Genomic DNA, 20,353 nt, shown 5'->3' with positions numbered 1-20,353 from the left:
ATTAGGGTGAAATTATGGTGTGTAGGTCATTAAGGCGCACATGGTTAATAAAGCACAATGTGTGCGATATACATTATAATCCAACATGTTTCACGGACAGGAAACATGTGTAACAATGCACACAGTTGCCGTTTGCAAAGCGTGTGTGATGTCAGACACTATCACATACGGTGCTGGAAAACAGAATGTGTGTGATTATCTACCTATCATACACGGTTTATAATCATGAACTATTTGTGATGTGCCAGGCATCGTAAATGTAGAGCCAGTTTGGTACGTGCCTGGAAAACTCTCGTGCTTGAAATCTGCCTAGTTTTAGGTAAAACCACCTAACTCCGACTGCGATGGCAATGCAAGCACAAACGAGTAGCAAGGATGAAGCATTTGGGATATTCGAGATATTGGAAACGATTATATAGGGACAATTGTATGCACCAAGGCCCCCTATCCCCGATGGTTTCTGGGTCATGTGGGAAGGACCCCCTATCACTAACACTCACTTGGGGATGGTTCCAAATGCCATCGCGGAAAGGTTTTAAAAACCGTTTCTATAGCACCGACGCGCACTAGTGAATGGCGTGATCACAATTGCAAATGACCCGTATAGATCTCTTTGGGACGGAAACAAAACACCATCGCTTGCCCTCAAAGCACTATCCGAGGCTCTCGCAGCCGAGGAATTAACCACACTTCGCTCAATGGTGTATAGTGACGATATAATCCTCAGTAAAAGGCCCAAAACCACATCCTTCAAACAAGAAGATGAAATCGCCAAATTCCAAGTGCATCCAACGTACCCCAACAAAACAACGTCCATTGAGCTCAGCTAGACACCGCAGTTGACAAAGCATTGCGATGTTCTTGCGCGAAAACCGGGACATATTTTCCTGGCACACCTCAGATATGCCAGGAATCCCATGAAGACTAGCGGAGCATAGCCTGAACATAATCAAGGGCTTTAAGACAGTCAAATAGGCGATGTGCCGCTTTTCCGAACCCAAGCGTCAAGCTATGGGGGAAGAATTAGCAAAATTACTCATAGCCGGATTCATTTGGGAAATCGAACACCCCGAGTGGTTGGCAAATCTGGTCATGGTGCCCAAGAAGGACAAATCCTGGTGGTTGTGCATCGATATTAAAGACCTAAATAAAGCCTGCAGTAAGGATCCCTTCCCTTTACTTCGCATAGACCAGATCATTAACACCATCACCGGACACAACTCACTGTGCTTCCTCAACGCCTACTCTGGATACCATCAAATCAAAATGAAGGAGTCCGACCAACCGCAATCACCTTCATCACCCTCTACGGGCCATTCTGCTTCAACACAATGCCCTTTGGATTACAAAATGCTAGCCAGTTGGTGGACGACATACGTACAAATGCCTCTTCGAACTTCCTGCCAGAAAACTGCTCGGATTTATTGTCTCACATAGAGGAATAGAGACCAATCGGGCTAAAATCTGAGCCCTGTCCAAACTAGCGATTCCTACGAAGCTGAAGCATGTCCAAAAACTGGCAGGTTGTGTGGCGGCCTTGAGCCACTTTATCTCCCGCCTTGGCAAAACGGCACTTCCACTCTACAAACTACTCAAACGGACCAAAAACTTCGAGTGGACTGATGAATCAACCGCCGCACTATAAGAAATAAAAATGTTATTAGTCGGCATCCTATACATCTCGGCCACAAATCAAGTTGTGAGTGCGGTTCTCGTGGTAGAATGAGAATTGGAGAACCACAAATTCCGGGTGAAGAACCCAGTCTACTACGTATCAGACGTACTCACCCTGTGCAAGTCTCAATACCCTCATTAGCAGAAGATAGCTCATACAGTTTTTATGGCATCCTGAAAACTCTGACAGTACTTTCAAGAGTGTTCAGTCACAGTGCCATCCGAAGTACCGCTGAATGACATAATCGACAACAGGGACACCACTGGCCGCATTGCCAAATGGGCCATAGAGCTCCTGCCTTTCTAAATCGTGTACAAACCAAGCCGAGCTATTAAATCTTATGTGATGGCTGACTTTCTCGCCGAATGGACAGAAGCTGAGGTCCTAGAGAATACAATACATAGTCACATTAGACAATGTACTTCAATATCTCCAAAATGTTAGTAAGACTGGGGGCTGGGGTGATCCATACATCCTCCACCGATGACAATATCCGGTATGTACTCCAGATTATGTACACTAATTCCAAAAATGTGGCCGAATATGAGGCTCTGTTGCATGGACTTCGGATGGCAATGTCAAAGGGCGTACACCGGCGTGAGGTGCGGGGAAATTCTAACCTCGCAATCTCCCAAGTCAACGGTGAATTTGACGCTAAAGACCCAAAGATGGCGGCATATTGGAATACTGTCCTTAAAATATCCGCCCGATTCGAAGGGTTGGAATTTCATCATGTCTCCAAAGACAGCAATCAAGCTGTTGATGTCCTTGCTCACATGGGCGCCAAGAATGACCCGGTCCCTAAAAACACCTTCTTGAGCGGCTTTTCAAGCGATCCGTGATGTGGTAGGATGATGGAAAGGACACTGGAGCCAATGGCCAAGAATAGATCATCCCTCCTACCATCGAACAAGTTGAGGAAATCATCGGAGGCTTGGCACTCGAAGAAACATCTTCGGCTCACTAAGTCATGGCATTAACCGCGCCATGGACTGGGCTCTTCCTCTCCTATCTTCTTCGCCAAGAGCTCGCCGATGACGGGACCGAGGAACAACGCATAACTTGGTGCTCTAAAGCTTATAAGGTCCGGAGGGTGAAATGTACAAAAAAAAGCACTACCAGAGTCCTCCAGAGATGCATATATGAAGAAGAGGGCAGCAACTTTTGGCTAAGATACACGCCGGCATGGGTGATCACCACGTGCCACCTCAAGCCCTGGTCAGCAAGGCCTTCCGAGTTGGGTTCTTCTGGCCCACCGCTCATCTGAAGGCATAGACACTTGTCCAACATTGTGTTGGATGCCAGCTCTTTGCAAACCAAAGCCACATGCCCCCACGGCTCTCTGAATAATGCTGATTACCTGGCCTTTCATGGTCTGGGGGCTGGACATGGTAGACCACTTAAAGGGGGGGGGACCAAGAAGAATAAATATCTACTGGTCATGGTTGAAAAATTCACTAAGTTGATCGGGGCGAAACTAGTAACTTCAGCTAAGTCCGGACCAGTCATCGACTTTATATCCGATGTGGTCCACTGTTACAATGTCCCCCACAGTATAATAACTGACTATGGATCCAATTTCACAGCCCAGGAGATAAAGGACTAGTGTGCTAACATGGGCATCAAGCTCGATAATGCTTCGGTATATTACCCATAGACCAACGGACAGGTCGAATGGGCCAATGGATTAATCATGAGCGCCATTAAGCCTCATCTGGTTCGTTCGCTGAAAGAATCTGATTGCCACTAGGTGGACGAGGTTGACTCCATACTATGGGGACTGCACATCACCCCAAATCGATCAACGGGCTGCACACGTTCTTTATGGTGTACGGCGCAGAGGCAGTCCCCCCTTGTGACCTTATTCACGACGCGCCTAGAGTGCGCATGTACGAAGAAAAGGAAGCCGAGTTAGATCGTCAGGACGTCCTAGACGCCCTGGAAGGAGAGTGTAATACAGCTCCGGCCCGCTCTATGTTCTATCAATAGCAGGCCCGGCACTACCAGAGTAGGGAAGTTTGGGCGAAGGCTTACAACATAGGCGAACTCATCCTATGTCTCTCCAATAAGCAGCAGACCAAGCTCTCGCCCAAATGGGAGGGTCCCTTCATAATCAATGAAGTACTCAAAGGAGGAGCGTATCGTCTCCGTAACCCAACGGACAATCACCTCAAACCAAACCCATGGAACGCAGCTCGTCTCCGCCGCTTCTACGGCTAGTCCGGTGTCACTTCAACTAGCCTTTCTTTTGTTTAAATTTTCCTTTTATTTTTATTTTTTCGGGTGGATAGCACCTCCGAGGCTGTGTTCGTTTCAACAGAACTATGATAAGATTCCTTGGGCATACATCTTTAAATGTACTTCCCGGTTATACCTGGGGGTTTCTTTAATAAAGCCGATCAGTATACCATCCGTGCATTTATGCACCTCTGTCGTGCTTGCACCCTTCTAGTATCATTTTTAAGCCATCATATGAATCAATTTGACTTAAGTTTTGACCAAGCTGGGTTGCCTTGCTCCTATGCTTACCCTCTACATTCCCGATTGCTCGGCTAGAGGGTAAAGGGAGCACCTCTGTGATTGTTACGACCGGATTACCCGGATAGTACCTCACACGGGTGAAGCTGAAAGCTAGCGTTCTTAAGAACATAATTGACCGGCTACGAGGGAAGTGAAAATTATTGGTGATCATCACCAAACATCCAGGTCTACTTTCCCAAAGTAACCACCACCTGCATACCACAGGTGTCCGGTTAGAATGTTATGGTCAACATAACAACCCAAAGAAAGGAACCCATTGCGGAACTATTTTCTTTGGAAGATGTTTCTTACATTAAAAAGTAATATAACATAACTCCATGTGCGCATTCTGTCTGTTCACACCAAATGGCCTGATTACTTGTTTCTCCGAAGTGATTTTCTGTTACCACAGGTCACACAGTACGGAACACTCCCCGGCCAATGGCGGGGGAGGTAAAAGCCGAAGGCCGATTAAGACAACGCTTACAACACGAGTGGAGATTGTTAGATGTAAGTACATTGATACATAGAATCAAGCACCTTGCTCTTGGTCAAGATTATCTATTATAGCATCCAGGGTGCAGTCTTCTTGAGATAACCGAGCGGCTGGCATGACTTGGTCGTACACCAAATGAAGCGGCACTTCCCGCCCATCGGGCACTGCCGGCCCAACCCAAGAAATGCTCCAGGTTTACTTTGGTAAAGCGGGTCTTCACCATTTCCCATGCCTCCCGTGCTCCTTCTTGGCAAGCTGACACCTTCCATAGCTCGAAGCGACGCCGAGCTCCTTTAAATCGATTAGCCAGTTCAGCCATTCCTTCTGGAGGTGTCTCGGTTGGCCATAATGCCTTGACCATGCTTATCATAGCCTTCCGAGCTAACTCGTGCATGATGGATAGTTCCTTTAGTAGGTTCCCTCCAAACGAGATAGACTCTTCTTTGGGATGTCCAGTTAGGAGACCTAACAAGAGACGTGGCAATGTTTTTACATTTACCTCATAAGCATGCTTTGCGTGATCACAAGTTGAAATTTCACTTATCGAACACGCCACCTTTCAATCTATGGTTCTCCTCGAGTGCTTATGCCAACTGGGATTTGAATATCTTAGTTTCTTCGACTTGTTGCTGATTCTCGGCTTTAAGCTTGTTCTTGTCCTCATGGCGTTGGGCCAATACCCGGTAGCCGGCTTCATGCTGTGATTCAGCGTAACTTTGAGCCTCTTTGGCCGCCTTCAGGTCTTTCTCCAGTTGGCTTATGGACTCAGCTGATACAAGGTAATCTTTTCTCACAACAGACGCCCTAAACAATTTATGCACGGTAAAACTTTTTACTCACCATCTCCTTCCCTGGTGAATTTCTTGACCTCCTCCAGTTCAGCATTTTTGGCAGCCAACTATGTTCGGTCCATCTAAACGTCCCTGGCCAGTTTTTTGTTTTGTTCCCTCGAGACAGGCACCATGTTGCGAAGATATACTCCTTAAGACCCTTAACTCGTCCTACTCAAATTAAGGCTCGGGGGCTACTGGGCCAGGAGTTATGTTTGGTTCTCAAAACCAGCCACATATCTGCATGTTGGTCGACAGAAGATGGGCGATCCCCTCAAGTACGTTTCACGTGGCACGAAGGTATGCATCCACCGAACTAAGTGCATTGAACTCCTGTTCGGAAAATACAGAATGAAGCAGTGACTCCTTCCGTCATTGGTCATTCATCACACTTTTGACTTTGGAATTAGTAACCGAGACAACGCCGTGATCCTCTAGAAGCTGGTCTGCGGCAGGAACCTCCGCATTGACCCCGGTCCTTGCCGAGGACCTCGGTTCGGATTACACCCTGGTGCCCCCTTGACGTCTTTGGACGATCGAGGCGGTACACACCTTCTACCGGTCTTAGCAAAGATTATGAGTATTCGTATCGGCCACAATAATGGCTGAACTACAAACTCAAATCCTATTGGTCGGGGGGTGTGGTCGGTGTAGCAAACGCCCTTTTCGGGAAGAGGCCTTCCTGCTACTTACAGTGGAAGAAAGGAGGGTCCCAGGGTGCTTGGCCATAAGGACCACCTTAGAGCCATCGACACTCTCCTTGTAAAAGACCCCGACTTCTAAATTGATTGACATCTCTGGATTGTCGTGGAATCCTGGGTCATCTTCACGGGAATAGCTCTTCGGTTGAGCGGAGGGGATGCTGACCGTCTCGACCTAGTGCCTCCAATTCTGTTCAGAAAAGTGGAAAATCCAATCAGCAAACATAGATGTAACGTCCGGACTACGAAAATGAAGTGGAACTTACCCGTTCGATGGGATTGTAGATCGAATAGCCGTCCATGTTCTTTAGGTGGGCAAACTCTTCTTCTTCTCCCTTGAAGAGATCGACCAATATGGATTCCATTTCTACCTGGTTATTAGGCCCCTTCCATTTATAACGGGTCGCATCGTTTGTCCCATTATAACACCATAGGGGGGCATCCTTTATTGGAGAGGTTGAACGTATCGAGTAAAGCTAGCGGCCATCACATCAAGGATGGTTAACTTGCTGTGAGCTAACAACCTCACCATAGCGTCCAGGTGTTTGTCAGCGTTCTAGGATTGGGGGTACCCAGACCTGCCTGCCTGCGGCCCATAACGCGGCTCCGTCGACGGCCCGGTACGGCCTAGTGGCAAGGCCACCAAAACAAGATCCTCGCGAGGGCTCACTGTCCTCGCTAGGCGGACAACACAAAGACCTCTAGTGGAGCGGCATCCCCAGGCTGCCTCCCAAGGAGTGAAAATTCCTATTCAGGTACCCAGCCTCCCGAGGCCATGATGATGTGAGCCATGACGAGCAAGGCCAGGTGGGCACCAGAGGGCACAGAGGAGGCAGTTTCCCTTTCGGTGCTAAGGGAGCAAGGATAGGCATGGGTTCCTGAGGAGCCCTCCAATGGATTCCATTCTGGTGCAACGAGACCAATACCACGAGCTCGGCAGGCCAGATGTCATCGTCGAGCCCACCACTGCATCACTAACAGAAGCTTTGCAGGCGAAGACCACCTTTCGTCAGGATAAGATGTACTACTTGTCCCTTTTCGAATTGGCCACTATGGGATCCCTTCCCACCTAAGTTTTGGGAAGAGGGCCAAGGCCACTATAAATATAGGTCAGCCACCACCATAGAGGGGGATCCTAATCCGATCCTTTCCACCCTCACCACCATAGCCCTCGTGAGGCTGTTCATCCACTGTACTTGTTCATCCTCAGCCCCTCGTGAGGCCAATCCACCAAAAAGCAGGAGTAGGGTTTTACACCGCAAGGTGGCCTGAACCTGGGTAAACTGATGTGTTAATCTTCTTCCCCACTCACGTGAATCCGGTGAGGCTAGGCTGTAGGGCAACGAGCTCGAGGCTTGAGACGTTGAGATGTTCGAACGCGCCCCAGAGTTTGAACATTCTTGGGTCTGTGGAGTCCTGAATCCAACATTTGGTTTGCCAGGTTGGGGCGTGTAGAAGCCCCACCTCCTCATCAGCCACGCACCATCCTTGCCCTGCCACATCCATGACAAGAGCTAGCCGAGCCCGCGCCGAGTGGTGGGCCGCACATTTCAGCCGAACAGCGCCCTTCAGCGGCGACATCCCTTGTCGTGCCCCGACTTCCTCCGAACACTGCCGCCAACGGTAGGATACGTCCCCATCACCCTCCGTGCAGCGCAACAGCCATGCCGTCGCACCCTCTGTTGGCATCGCCACGACATCGCCCCTCCGTGCCCTATGGGGGCTGACGAGCGTGCAAGCCGTGCTACTAGCATTGCATGAATTACTATGCTATCACCCCGCTGATGGCGACCATGCCGCTTGGCTCGACCGGGTCGCTGAGCTGCTCGACATCGCCTGTAGGGTTACGAAGCCTCTCTTCCCCCCGCCCGTGCCTCAACCGACGCCACGGGCCCGGACATGCCCTTCCTCCATTTGCTCGTCATTTTGGAGAGGACATGGTGGGCCGCGAACGGAAAGGAGGTGAGCAAGATCCCTCCTTTGGCCCGGGAAGTGCCCCCAGGGCTTCAAGCAGAGTAGGTGGCCCCCTGAGGGAGGCGCCACGGCGAGCCACTTCGTGCCCATTGTGACCGGTTGGTAGGGGTGGCGATCAGCGAGGTTGAAGAGCCAGGAGGTTGACGGAGGGCAGGCCTTCGCCGGCTCGGTCCCCAAAGATTGACAAGGCCTCACGATGCCAGGGAGGTGCAAGCGGGCCCATGCTAGGGCCTTGACCGCGCTGTTAAATGACCCCCTCCCGCTAAAACAAGTATTTTCAGGACATGTTATGCTAACCCTGAAACGCAGGCGAACTACACCCTCACGGCACATCTGCGAAACGGCGGCCGGACCAAGCGCGCCGAGGCACGCCAGGCGCGCGACCACTAATGCAGGATGCTGCTAACGCGAAACTATGATCAAAGACCCTTCAACGAAACTGTGTGCGATGCAATAATCACAAACGGTGGTGTAAAATAACCGTCAAAAAAGGTGCAAAACATTTGCGATGGAGGATGCATCAAACACTATTCAGATTTTACTTGCGTGTGTGATGGAGGGCATATGGGTCCGTTCAATTAACTATTTGTGATGAGTTGGAACAAAGAAACGGGCAGCCAGATGAAGGTGTGTGTGATATACAGCATACGGTTCACTCGGATGAACTGTTTGTGATTAGGAAACACAAAAGAAATGGTCAGCCAGATCAAGGTGTGTGCGATATATGGCATGCGGTTCACTCAGATGAATTGTTTGCGTTGAGACAAGAGAACAAAAATGCTTCAATATATCAAGATGTGTGTTAACGCGACAAACAGGTCTGTAATCAGAAATGTGTGTGAAGACCAATAATAACACAGACGATTGCTTCTAATAAGACGTATGTGATATGCTCTGTCTTCCCAACATCTATTGGCCATTGGGGGACGGGCGGTCATCCGGATACGCCATAAGGATGCGAAGAGGCATCCTATATCAGCAAGGACTAGTTGTTCCACCAGCACCTCATGTAAGAGAACTCTCAAGTTAAGTGTGCTCAGGCTGGAGCAACCATCAGATGGATGACTAGAATGGAAGTTGTGTTGATGTTAAATTAACTGATAGGATGGGTCGTATTTGTCGAACTAAATGACCGATATAACCCATCCCATGTGTTAATTTAACTTCGAGGTCCTTGTGTTTTATTTTTTATTTATTTTTTCACACACGTTAAAGAAGGCCTAACGCATTACTTTTTGACAATGTGCGATACATGGCATATAGTTGATCCATCCGACCTGTTTGTGATGGGATAAGTCGAATGTTTTGTGGGAAAATGTTTGCTAGTATTCAAATGTTTCCGATTGATGAATTCATCACCAACGGGTTCCCTAGTGTGGTCCGTGTTCATCTGATCATCATCTACTTCTTGTGCTAGCTCGATGTTCCTTCTATGCTAAGTTTCCATTAATTGATGGCGTTTTATGAACACGCCACCGTTTCCCGCCATTCCTCACTTGTTTCCCGCCATTTGCGATTGATAATGTCTATGTGAAAATATTAATTGTTCATTAGTTCATCATAGTGTGTGTGTGTGTGTGTGTGTGTGTGTCTATATATATATATATATATATATAGGGATGGGCTATTCTGTTACCAGTAACAGAATAATATTATGTTACTGTCGGCTCTATAAGGTGGCGATCACATGCGAATCAAAAAAAGGAAAAAGTCACCGTGCCCCGCAGAGACTCGTCATCCCCATTCCCACGCCCGATCCTCCCCAACCCCCTGCCCACGGCGCCGTCGGCCAGATCACTGCCCAGCGCGCCGCCAGCCGGATCCCCGCCCAGCGCGCCGCCGGCCGGATCCCTCCCCAGCGTGCCGCCGCCCTGCTCCCTCCCCAGCGCGTCGCCGCCCGGCTCCTTCCCCATCGCTCCGCCGCCCGGTTACCTCCCAGCGCGCCGCCGCCCGATTCCTTCCCCAGTGCTCCGCCTCCAGGCTTCCTCCCCAGAGTGCCGCCCGGCTCCCTCCCTAGAAGCCACCGCGGCATGTTCCTCTGCCGGCCAACGGACACGGTGGGCCATTCAACTTCCTACCGCTGGCCGTCCTCCCTGCCGCGGGGCACCTCTCCCCCCTGCGCTGTCCGTGGAGACATTCCCCTATGAGCTTGAGGCAGAGCTCACCTTCTCCACATCCCCTTCCTCTACTTGTTGCAGCCATCTACGCCGTAGGTCGTCACACATCGAGGTTACCCCCCCATGGCTCTTGCTGCTCCCTTCATAGAGATTTTATGCCAGGTGTTTGTGTTAATGTTTGAAAAGAGAAGAATTTTTTTCCCATGAACTCTGTTTTTTGTTAGCATGGCTAGTGACATTGGAGAGAAAGTGGTAAAAATCTTATTTTGCTGGATGTTCATTGTGTTGCTGCCAAGAAGTACATTCTCTAAATTAGTCTGATGTAATTGGTTCATGAAAAGAAAACAATAGTTCAAATCTGCATTATACAAAACAATTCATACAAAAAGAAGTGAAGTATTGTTGTAAATTAGAAAACAGTATTCAGTATTTTTTTATAAAAAAGTTCACCACATAAAAAATGCAACAGTAGTTCAACACAATATCAAGGAGAGTGTGAGTTGGGTATGGTTACAAACAAAAGATATGTGTCGAAAAGTTCGCTTCATCTGCATAGTAAGTTTAAAAAATTGTTTTAGAGCTAGTTCAAAAGATTTTCAAAAAGTAGAATGGTTGTGCTAGTTCAATTTTTCAGTCCATCTTCTGTATGCTATTCAGTACATCTAATTCCAAATCGTAAGTACAATTGCCTTTATGTTTTCCATCTTCATATAACACAAAACAGGCAGTGGAGGATAAGGTGAGAATATATACTAATCAAATGTTTGGTGGCGTTGTCCATGTTTTGAATTTAAGCCACTAGCTTTTTTATACACGAGGGCTTGTCCTGGGAGAGCCCTATATAGCCATGAGCACTACTGCTACAAACTTTAATCCTCCATTGTCCAACCTACAGAGCATTAGGAAAAGTTCAAATATTTGTAATTCATTCAGTTCTTCTGGTTAGTAGACTAGTGGTTCATCTTGCTAAATCTTGCGGCTTAAAGTTTCTCTATGTTTTGTTACAGCAGTTCAATGTGTATTTTTAGAAGAAAATCAACAACGGCGGCTGCACTGGAGTAGCAGGACTACTATTGTTGATAGGTTTGTGAACTAATAAACGTTCTTTTTTATGTTCTTGTCATGTTTCAGGTTTGTTTTGGGGCAGTACAAATACATCGCTATAATTATTACATATGTGGAACCTTGCAGAGTACTAAAAAGACCAACTAATTAGGATTACTATAATGAACTAATAATAAAGTTTGAGTCCTTTAGGATCCTCTAGTTCTGGATGTCCACCGCCATCCCCGTCTACCCCTATTTCTTCACTGTAAGAAGGCTCTCTGCTCATCGCTCGATTGTCCTCTATTTGTTCTAATTTCTGAAGAAATTGGAAATCAAGTTTAGTTTGATGATGGCTGTTGAGGATTACATCTATGTGCTTTGATTGATTTAGTATCCGAATCTTGACTTGCTAAAATGAACCTACTCTGTTTTCAATCAATCGATGGAGTGCGGGAAATCCAAATTTGTCTTACTGTTTACTCCATCAATTCATATAAGTTCAACTATTTTATTGCTAATAAGTTCATCTATTTTATCAAAATAGGGGGCTATAAGATGTTGACTGTCATTGCCCTTCCATAGATATTGTTGGTGTCGAACCATTCGCTGTGAGTTTCAGCCCATAGGTTGCTCATGATCCTTGCTTCTTAAGCTCCACTTTGTCGGCGCCGTCAGTCCACAGAAGTAGGGGCGGCGTGCCCATCAACAAACAAGAACAGAAGGTATGTGCTTGGAAAACTTGAAATTATATACACATTTAGGCAGCAGAAAGTTGTAGCTTCTTTCGAAGTTCAAAATGAAAAGATATTCATTTCAACTTGTTCTAGGAAAACATGTGTGAGACCTTGACAGCATGTCTACACACTATCTAGTGTAGAAAAAATGTATGGCATAGTCCAACGCGCCGCTGCCGCCTACCCCCTGCCTCTGAGCGCCGCTGGTCTATAAGTTCAACATGTATAACCCTATAAGTTCATACAAAACAGAAAATAAGATAAACAAAAATAATGAAACACAAAAACCCCATGGAATTCACAGGGAAAAGATAACAAGTTCTAGGAAATAACTGTAGAAGTTCATATTTCCAAACAAATGAAGTATTTGGGAAGTAAAAATGAAGTATTTCAAAGTACAGAAATCTTTTTAGGTTTGTTTGGTAACTTCTAATGTTACTGAACATGAACTTGCTTGGTTCTTTTTACATGAATTTGCACATTGAACCCATCCGACAAACCATTTGATCTGCCACTTTTAAACTGTATTTGATCTGCCATATTTCTCTAGTTCTTCTTGTACATCCGCCGCCAGCCCAGCGCCCCCATGCGATCCATCAACCACGGTTGAGAACCTCGGCCTTGCTTCCATCGCTGGATGTCGTCTCTCCACCCCTCCTCCTCCCACAGCCCTGATCTGGTTTCAGCGGCTGCCATGATGCAATGTTGCTGCTCCCTCCCTACAACATGGACACAAACTAGCTGATGGATGAAAGAATGATTATAGATAATTATTGCTATGATCTGTAGTTTCTGTGAACTGATATTTGAGACTCACTCTCCAGGCTCTGTAGCTTGTGTGGACGGATAGTGCAGGCTTGATGAACTCTGTCCATCTCGACTCTTGAAATGATAGTAGATAGTAGAGAAGAATGTTGTATTGCCTGTCAACTACTGGTTTGGCCAGTTTCGAATTTTGGCCTGGTTAAACTTTTGATAGAGCATCAGTTTGTTGTCAGTTCTAGTGCACTCAAGCATAAGGAGGGTTTGACCTGTTATCAATGGATCACTATAACTTTCTTCCACCAAGGTGCTTTCACTCGGTGATGCAAGGCTTGTAATCTTCTCCCTCGTGAGCTCTCTCCCTCTCTCTCTCTCTCTAAGTTCAGTTCACTTCAACCAGTTGATATTGGATTATATTGGTTGATTGCAAAATACTTTGCTCTTTACCCATCGCTGTGGCCCTGCTCCCTAACCAACACCGCCGGCCAACAACATGGCCCTACACCCTGACCATCGCCACGGCCCCTCATTCTCGCGCTGTCGCATCATGCACTCACCACGCCGTGTGTGGCATCCTCCCGATGAAGCGCCCCCGCTGTGTCGCGGGCCAATTTTCCGGTGTCACCCTCCGCCGCCTCAGCGCATAGGCCGTTCACCTCCGCCACCCCAGGCCGTACACCATTGCGAAAAGAGCCTGTTCAACTACGTGATAGAGAATTTTTGTACCAGACATAGTATTAGTTCGATGTGTAATCTATCATTAGTCCATGAAAAATAACAGAATAGTTGGTGTGTGTGCATAAATATCGTCAGTGCAAGTTTCAAAACTCTGTAAGTTTAGATATATCACCTAAATAAGTAATGATTTGCAGCAAGTTTCTTCAAAATTTTGTAAAGTTTAGATATATCACCTAAAGTATCGCCAGTGCAAGTTTGAAAATTCTGTAAGTTTAGATATATCGGAAAGAAAAATTGATGAGTCACCATCTGCTTTATATTCATGTTCTCTGCAGCACAGGTAGCAGTGGGGCTGACTGGGAGTGATCCCTATATAACTCAGGAAGCACGTCAGTATAGAAGGCAAAAATCTGTAACCTATATAACTCCTGTTTGTTCTGACTTCTTGTTTCTCTACTCAGGCGAAATCCTGGCACACCTGATAGTTGAAACTTACACATGGCCTGCGACCAACTGCGCCGCCTCTATAAGCTCCTCGGGAATGATTTGGTAGTAGCTGGGATCCCCTTACAGCGGCAAAATCCCGGTGCACCCAGCCGCCGCTCGTGATCCCTGCTCCTTCAGCTCGACTTCGCCGGTGTCGTCAGTCCACAGGAGTAGGAGCGTCATGCCCGGCAACAAACAAGAACAGAAGGTATGTGCTTGGAAATTTAAAATTCCGTATACATTTGCTGAAGTTACCTTATACTCCCATCAATCTTATGATTTAGAATAAATTTCAGCCATGATTTAGACTTTCTTTTTGCAATAAATAAGTTCACTATCTCAGTACAATTAGTTGACCATCTCAGTACAACTATTATTGGGTGTGCCAAAACTAGATGCAAGTCAAAGGTAACTTCAGCAAATGTATACAGAATTAATGTGTAAACCGGTACATGCTCCTTGTTGATAAAATCTAGCCCATTCAGAGTAGTCATGATTGGACTAGGATGCTATGTTTTATCGTTATCTAACTGTGCATACATCGTTATCTAAGTGCAGTACATCATTATCTTACAGTGGAGATCTTATAGTGTAGTAGAGTAAATCATGATCTAACATTTTTACAGGAACTGCACGCTATATACTGAATTTCTACAGAAACTGCTGCATATACATGACTTATGAGGCTACCAGAGGCTACTACACCTCCAGATTATTGACAGCCTGCAACTTACTTGCTTCCAACATGATAGTAACACATTCTAAGGTTCGTAATCGGCTACTTCAGAACGCTGTTGCTATTCTGTGGGTAAAGGTCCTCATTTTGTTGATGGTGGCATCTTACAAAGAAAAGGTAACCTGCATTTACTTATTATTCTTGTACTTTGCCCTTCAAATATAGAAGTAGGATCAATGTCAATAAGCATTTTCACAACTTCTCTTATTGTCGGTCGCTCAGAAGCCGCTCGTATAATTCAAGCAATGGCAAATGTTAAGGACCTTTATTATAACTTTTGATCCATAGTTGCTAACTTTTAGATCACAAACCGCTGTAGTATTCCGGTCTGAACATTGGGATCAAACTCATTTTGATCATGACATGATAAAAAATGGAATGGTGGGAAGTAGCAGGTCCAGTTTCTAGTAAATGGGATCGTGGGCAGATGCATAATAGTCCTATCCTATAATCTGCAGTTTTCAGGATAAACGGGATCAAACGGCTTCTTCCCCAGACCATGCACGGCTTTCTGCCTAGGCAAACCCCTTTTATTCCTCCCAGGCACAACCACAACATCCTTTTTAGTCCAAATTGACCGCTGACTGCGGTCCAAGTTCAGCAAATAATTTTTTATTTCGGTCCAACCTGGTCGTCCCAAGCAATTCACCGTCGCAGCTACTAGGCCGATTGCGTCGAGCCTCCTGCCACCGCCGGTGGGGCTCCATCGCCGTACTGCCCATACCGTTCACCGCCACCACACCGGATCGTTCAACGACACAACCCAAAGCAGTTCAACACCGCGGCTCGGGAGGCACACACTTCGCCCCTCCATCCCAGGAGAGCAGTAAATCTCCTTGTGCACGAGCAGTCCTTTGCCGATGTACACTGCTGCTCTAAGCTCTTTGGCCACTTCTCCAATATGTCCAGCACCGTCCCAGTCCAGTCCCGTGGCATCCCGACGGTCGAGTTCATGCCGAGCAGCAGTCCACGACCGTCAGCTCCTATTTCCACTATAGTGGTTGGGTTGCCGTTTTCCTCATCCTTCCCGGTGCGCGACAACCCAGCCCACATCTTGCTGCCGTTCGCCACCCCAAAATAGCTTCATCTATGTAAATGCTACTAAATCAGTGGTTTGATTTAGCAGCCTCCTTCAGTTCAACCACATGAACTAAAGTAATCAGAGAAGAACAATATACTGAAGAACAATGTACTGAGTTTTTTGTTAACCAGCGAAGAAAAATATACTGAAATTACAGGGGATAACACAATGCAGTGCTAGTCACTATCGTTAGTACTTAATGTGAGTCAAAAAAGAAGTGTTGGACAATGGTTCGTTGTTAATTAGTGACCAGAACTAGTGTACTTTGGATTATTCTAGTGCAAATGTAGCCTCAAATTCCTAGTATGTGTGAACATGCACACATCTGACAGAAAATGGGTTCATGAGAAAATGAGGTTCTTATGATCATGTTTGTTGTTAACTTATTCAGAAGAAATGCTATTAAGTTATATCATTAGTGAAAACACAGTTAACTTATCAAAAAATAATTGTATCAGTTCTGACTCGAGAGGGTGTAAGTGCAGAAGAAAAAATTGGTTGGTGTAAAGGGTCATCGATTGAAAAGTTTATAAGTTCACCACGACGTCTCAGATAAGTTCATGAAAAAGAGTAAACAAAAAAGAAACCCAAAATGGGAATTCGAATGGTAAAAGTTTAAGTCAAAAATTTCTACTTGGCCTAGATAGCTCATATATACTTCAATCTTGTAATTTAAAAGGTCAAGTCACAAGTTCGGAGATGATTGTTTGCAACTAGTTTGCTTTGATGATTCTGTAATTGCATCAGGCCATTACAGAAAATGGCTCTAGTAGTTCATTATTTATTTCAATTCATGAAAACGATATAGTGCGCCGCCCCGCCTGCAATGTTGGCTTGCTAGCTGCCAGTGGTTCGTGTGCCCTGGTCGCCGCTACTATAGGGTAAGGTGAGTGAGAAAGAGATTACTGAGAGGGATTTGCTGCTGCTGTTGTTCCATGTATTGATAGAGGATTGTCGAATCTAAAGCCAGCTGCACCTTCACATCCTATGCACTGTCACATATGAGTTGGTGCTCCTGCAGTAGTGTTCTAATTAGCAAAAGAACAATGAGAAGGGAAAGAAGATGGTGGTTAAATATTAAGTAACTAAGAACTGGTAGAATGAGGATAACATAAAACAATGTGTGACTGAAAGAAACTAAATATTTTGGTGCGAAAAGTTGTTGCTTTTCTCTGGTGCTGTAGTTCAATTTACTACAACCGTTCTGCTTGTAATAGCATCTTCTGCAGGAAGTTTGAGATGGGAACACTTGTTTCAAATGCTCTCCTCTCATTCGCGATGCTGCCAACAAGGAAAACCTCTAGGAAGCTTTGCTGGTAATGCAATCTCCTATCCATCCCAGCTCCAACTTACTGCTGCTAATCAATTGTCTGCATGTAATAGAAAAGTAGGTGTTTGTTGCATAAGTTCTAAACTTGTAGGTGTTTGTTGCACAAGTTTGAGTTGTCGCTACTCGGAGAAGCTACTACTATTGCTAGGTTTGGGGTTCACATGCTACAACACATGGATCCATGGACAATGAATTCATATGAGAGAGATAATTTGGTTGTGTCATGCTCTTTAGTGTTTGTTTCTATTCCTGTTAGCACCAAATAGTGTTTGAATTTTTTTATTTTGTGCTCTCACATATTTGTTTGGGCAGTACAAACACATCAGCACAGTGAGTAAGGATGTGGCACCTTGGGGAATAATGCCTACAAAGCAAGCCCGGGATGACGATGCTGATCACTAGCATGAAGGATACCAAGCAAGCTAAGGATGAAGTACACGATGAAGGCAATGAGGACAATGAAAACATGCAATCCATAAACATAGCAGCAGCTCCAAGTTCTTCTATGTATGATAATATGATTGCTACTTTTTAAAGGAAGTGTATATGATAGTTTGATGTTTCTACAAGAAAGGAAAAAATGGTTTGAATTAAGAACATTCATCAGTATGAATAAAAAACAATTATCAGTTCGAGTGCTCTCTCCTTCCTATTTTGGTTGATGTCCATGAACAGACAAAAAATTGTATGGAATGTTTGATTACTACTAGCATATATGTTTAGATCATAAATAGGTGTCGGTTCTTCTATGGAATTTGAGAAAGTTCGTCCATGAACCTGAGGAATATATGCTCAAAGAAAAAAAAGAAAAAGCACATCACATTTATTATGGAAAAAGTTTATTTTAGTTCAGCTATATAAACTATGTTGGTTCGATGATGAAAGTTCGACTGCTCAACACAAAACACACCCAGTATGTGAAAACACACTCAGTACAAAACTATACATACATTCGTTTAAGTACTCTTTTTCCCGAATATATATTCGTCCGTTCTAGAAAGAAAAAATGGTTGAATTAAAAATATTGATCAGTACCAATTAAAAATGGTGGTCCGTTCGGAATAAAAAAATTGACGGAAATTCAACTTGTAAAAGTTCAAGAAAAAAGAAACCCCATGCAATTCAAATGAGAAAACTACAAGCCATAAAATAAGAGAAGTCTAGAAAATCGTCATAAAAAAGTTTATTAAAAAACATTTTCTTTAAAAAAATATCATTCAGTTTGATGATATAAATCATGCAAGTACAGGGGCGATGATACAATAAACTATTGAAAACTTACGAGAAAAACAGAGCAAAGTCTAGTTACTAAAAACACGCTTAGTACAAACCCATGCAAGCATCAGTGCAAGTACCCTTTTTCGGAACCATTCAAATTAGTCTACAAAAAATAGCTCAGTACAAACATACACATATATCAGTACGACTACTCTGTTTTTCAAACGAGAAAACAGCAGGATCCGTCATGCCGTATTCAAAATTACTCTTAAACGGTTATGAAGTAGAGAAAACGTTCAAAATGGCTAAGTTTCCATTTTCGATAGCTATCCAACGGTATATCATTTGCCATATTTCGACCAACTTTCGAATTCATTTTTAAACCGTAAGGAATTAGCAAAACATTTCTATACGGAAAAGTTGCGCATCTTCCATAGCTTTCCAACCCCGTATCATTTGGGTCAATCTGATAAACCGTTTGCAAAAAATTGCGAAAATACGTTTCGCCCAGAATTTCACCGTTTTTCAAATTACTTTTAAATCATATAGAATTAGAAAAAACAATACAAATATGGAAGATGCGGATTTTCATAAGCTTTCCAACGCCATCTTATTTGCTCAATTCCGACAAACCATTTAAAAATTGAGTCCAAAATACGATTCACGTTTTCGGTTTTGAAAAAAACGGTTTTTTCAAAACTGCTCTTAAACCATAATGATTTTGCAAAAACGTTCAATATACTTGAAATATGGTTATCAAGAGCTTTCCAATGATATATTATACGCCCCGTTCCGACAAAAAAATTACAAAAAGTTTTTGAACTAAAGAAGACGATCTTTTAAACACAACTGAAAGCATCAGTTCAACCGCTTCGAAAACATCAGTACAACCACCTGAAACCGTCAGTTCAAAAAGGGTAACAGAATAATATTTTGTTATGCGTAACAGAATAGCCCAGATGTGTGTGTGTGTGTGTGTCTATATATATATATATATATATATATATATATATACACACATACACACACACGTGATGGTACTTAACTACTAGGTACAATGCATAAAATTGAAAACGAACAATAATAAAATTAATAATCCCTCCTAGGGCTAGTATTCCGGCAGCCCCTCGCCAGCAGCTCCTTGGTGCACGACGTCTGCCCAGTACGGAGGCAGTACTCTGCCTCCTCTGCCTCGCAGCAATTGACGTACAGATCAGCCTCTAACTGGCGGACGAGCGCGAACGATCTTTCCATTTTGTTGGGCCCCCACCGGAGCTCCTCGTCGGTGGCACGCTCGAGCTTGTCGGCCGACCTCCACGCAGCAAGGAGGCGCCCAGCGCCTTTGACATTCCTCGCGAAGCACCCGTGTTCGTACACCCCCTCCACACGACGACGCGCCCGCCCCCAAAGCTCCACCACCTCCTTTTTCCAGGCGGCATCAAGGGCTTCATAGGCCGCCTGGTACCTGGCTTCCTCCTTCGCCATCTCCTTCTTGAACGCCACTTGCCTGGCTTTCTCAACCAGCGGCAGCGACTTCCAAAGACAAAGACTGTACTGGCCCCAAAACCAATCCAAAGTTGGGGGGTCCGGTGCAACCTTGTTCGGCGGCGCGTAGGGGTCCTCGTCACAGCTATTCGAGTGAGCGTCCTTGGGGGGCGGCGACTCCTCGTCGACACGTGGGCAGACCGGCGGCGCCATGGTAGAGATTTGAGAGAGAGAGAGAAAGGGCGAGCGAGGGGAGAATGTAGATGAGAATGCAGGCGGGACGACATGAGCAAGTTAGTACTTATTGGCGGCCGGAATCTAGATCGACAGGAACAGTACGCACGCTGGTCGCCGGAATTTACGAGTATTGTAGTTTGAATTACACACGATTCCACGGGATTGGTAATGCTGCCACACACTGTACTCGAGGAATTATAGCAGAGTTCAATCACACACTAATTACATCGAGGTCCTCATAAAGAG

At 45.3% G+C, this 20,353-nt stretch overlaps 1 long non-coding RNA gene across 5 annotated transcripts; it reads left to right on the top strand.

The window, feature by feature from the left end:
• The first annotated feature begins 9,912 nt into the window (after positions 1-9,912).
• On the top strand, positions 9,913-17,805 carry LOC119308103. Of its 5 annotated transcripts, none has more exons than XR_005149827.1 (5): positions 9,913-10,425; positions 11,321-11,396; positions 13,996-14,228; positions 14,647-14,873; positions 17,067-17,805. It is a non-coding gene; the product is annotated as an uncharacterized LOC119308103 (long non-coding RNA). The 5 variants fall into 5 exon arrangements; XR_005149828.1 differs by adding an exon at positions 11,905-12,082 and having other exon boundaries at positions 14,647-17,805; XR_005149826.1 differs by having other exon boundaries at positions 14,678-17,805.
• Positions 17,806-20,353: the final 2,548 nt, after the last annotated feature.

This window comes from Triticum dicoccoides, chromosome 5B (assembly GCF_002162155.2).
Source record: "Triticum dicoccoides isolate Atlit2015 ecotype Zavitan chromosome 5B, WEW_v2.0, whole genome shotgun sequence".
NCBI lineage: Eukaryota > Viridiplantae > Streptophyta > Magnoliopsida > Poales > Poaceae > Triticum > Triticum dicoccoides.
The sequence above is the reverse complement of the archived record's forward strand: the minus strand, read 5'-3'. Positions and strand labels throughout refer to the sequence as shown.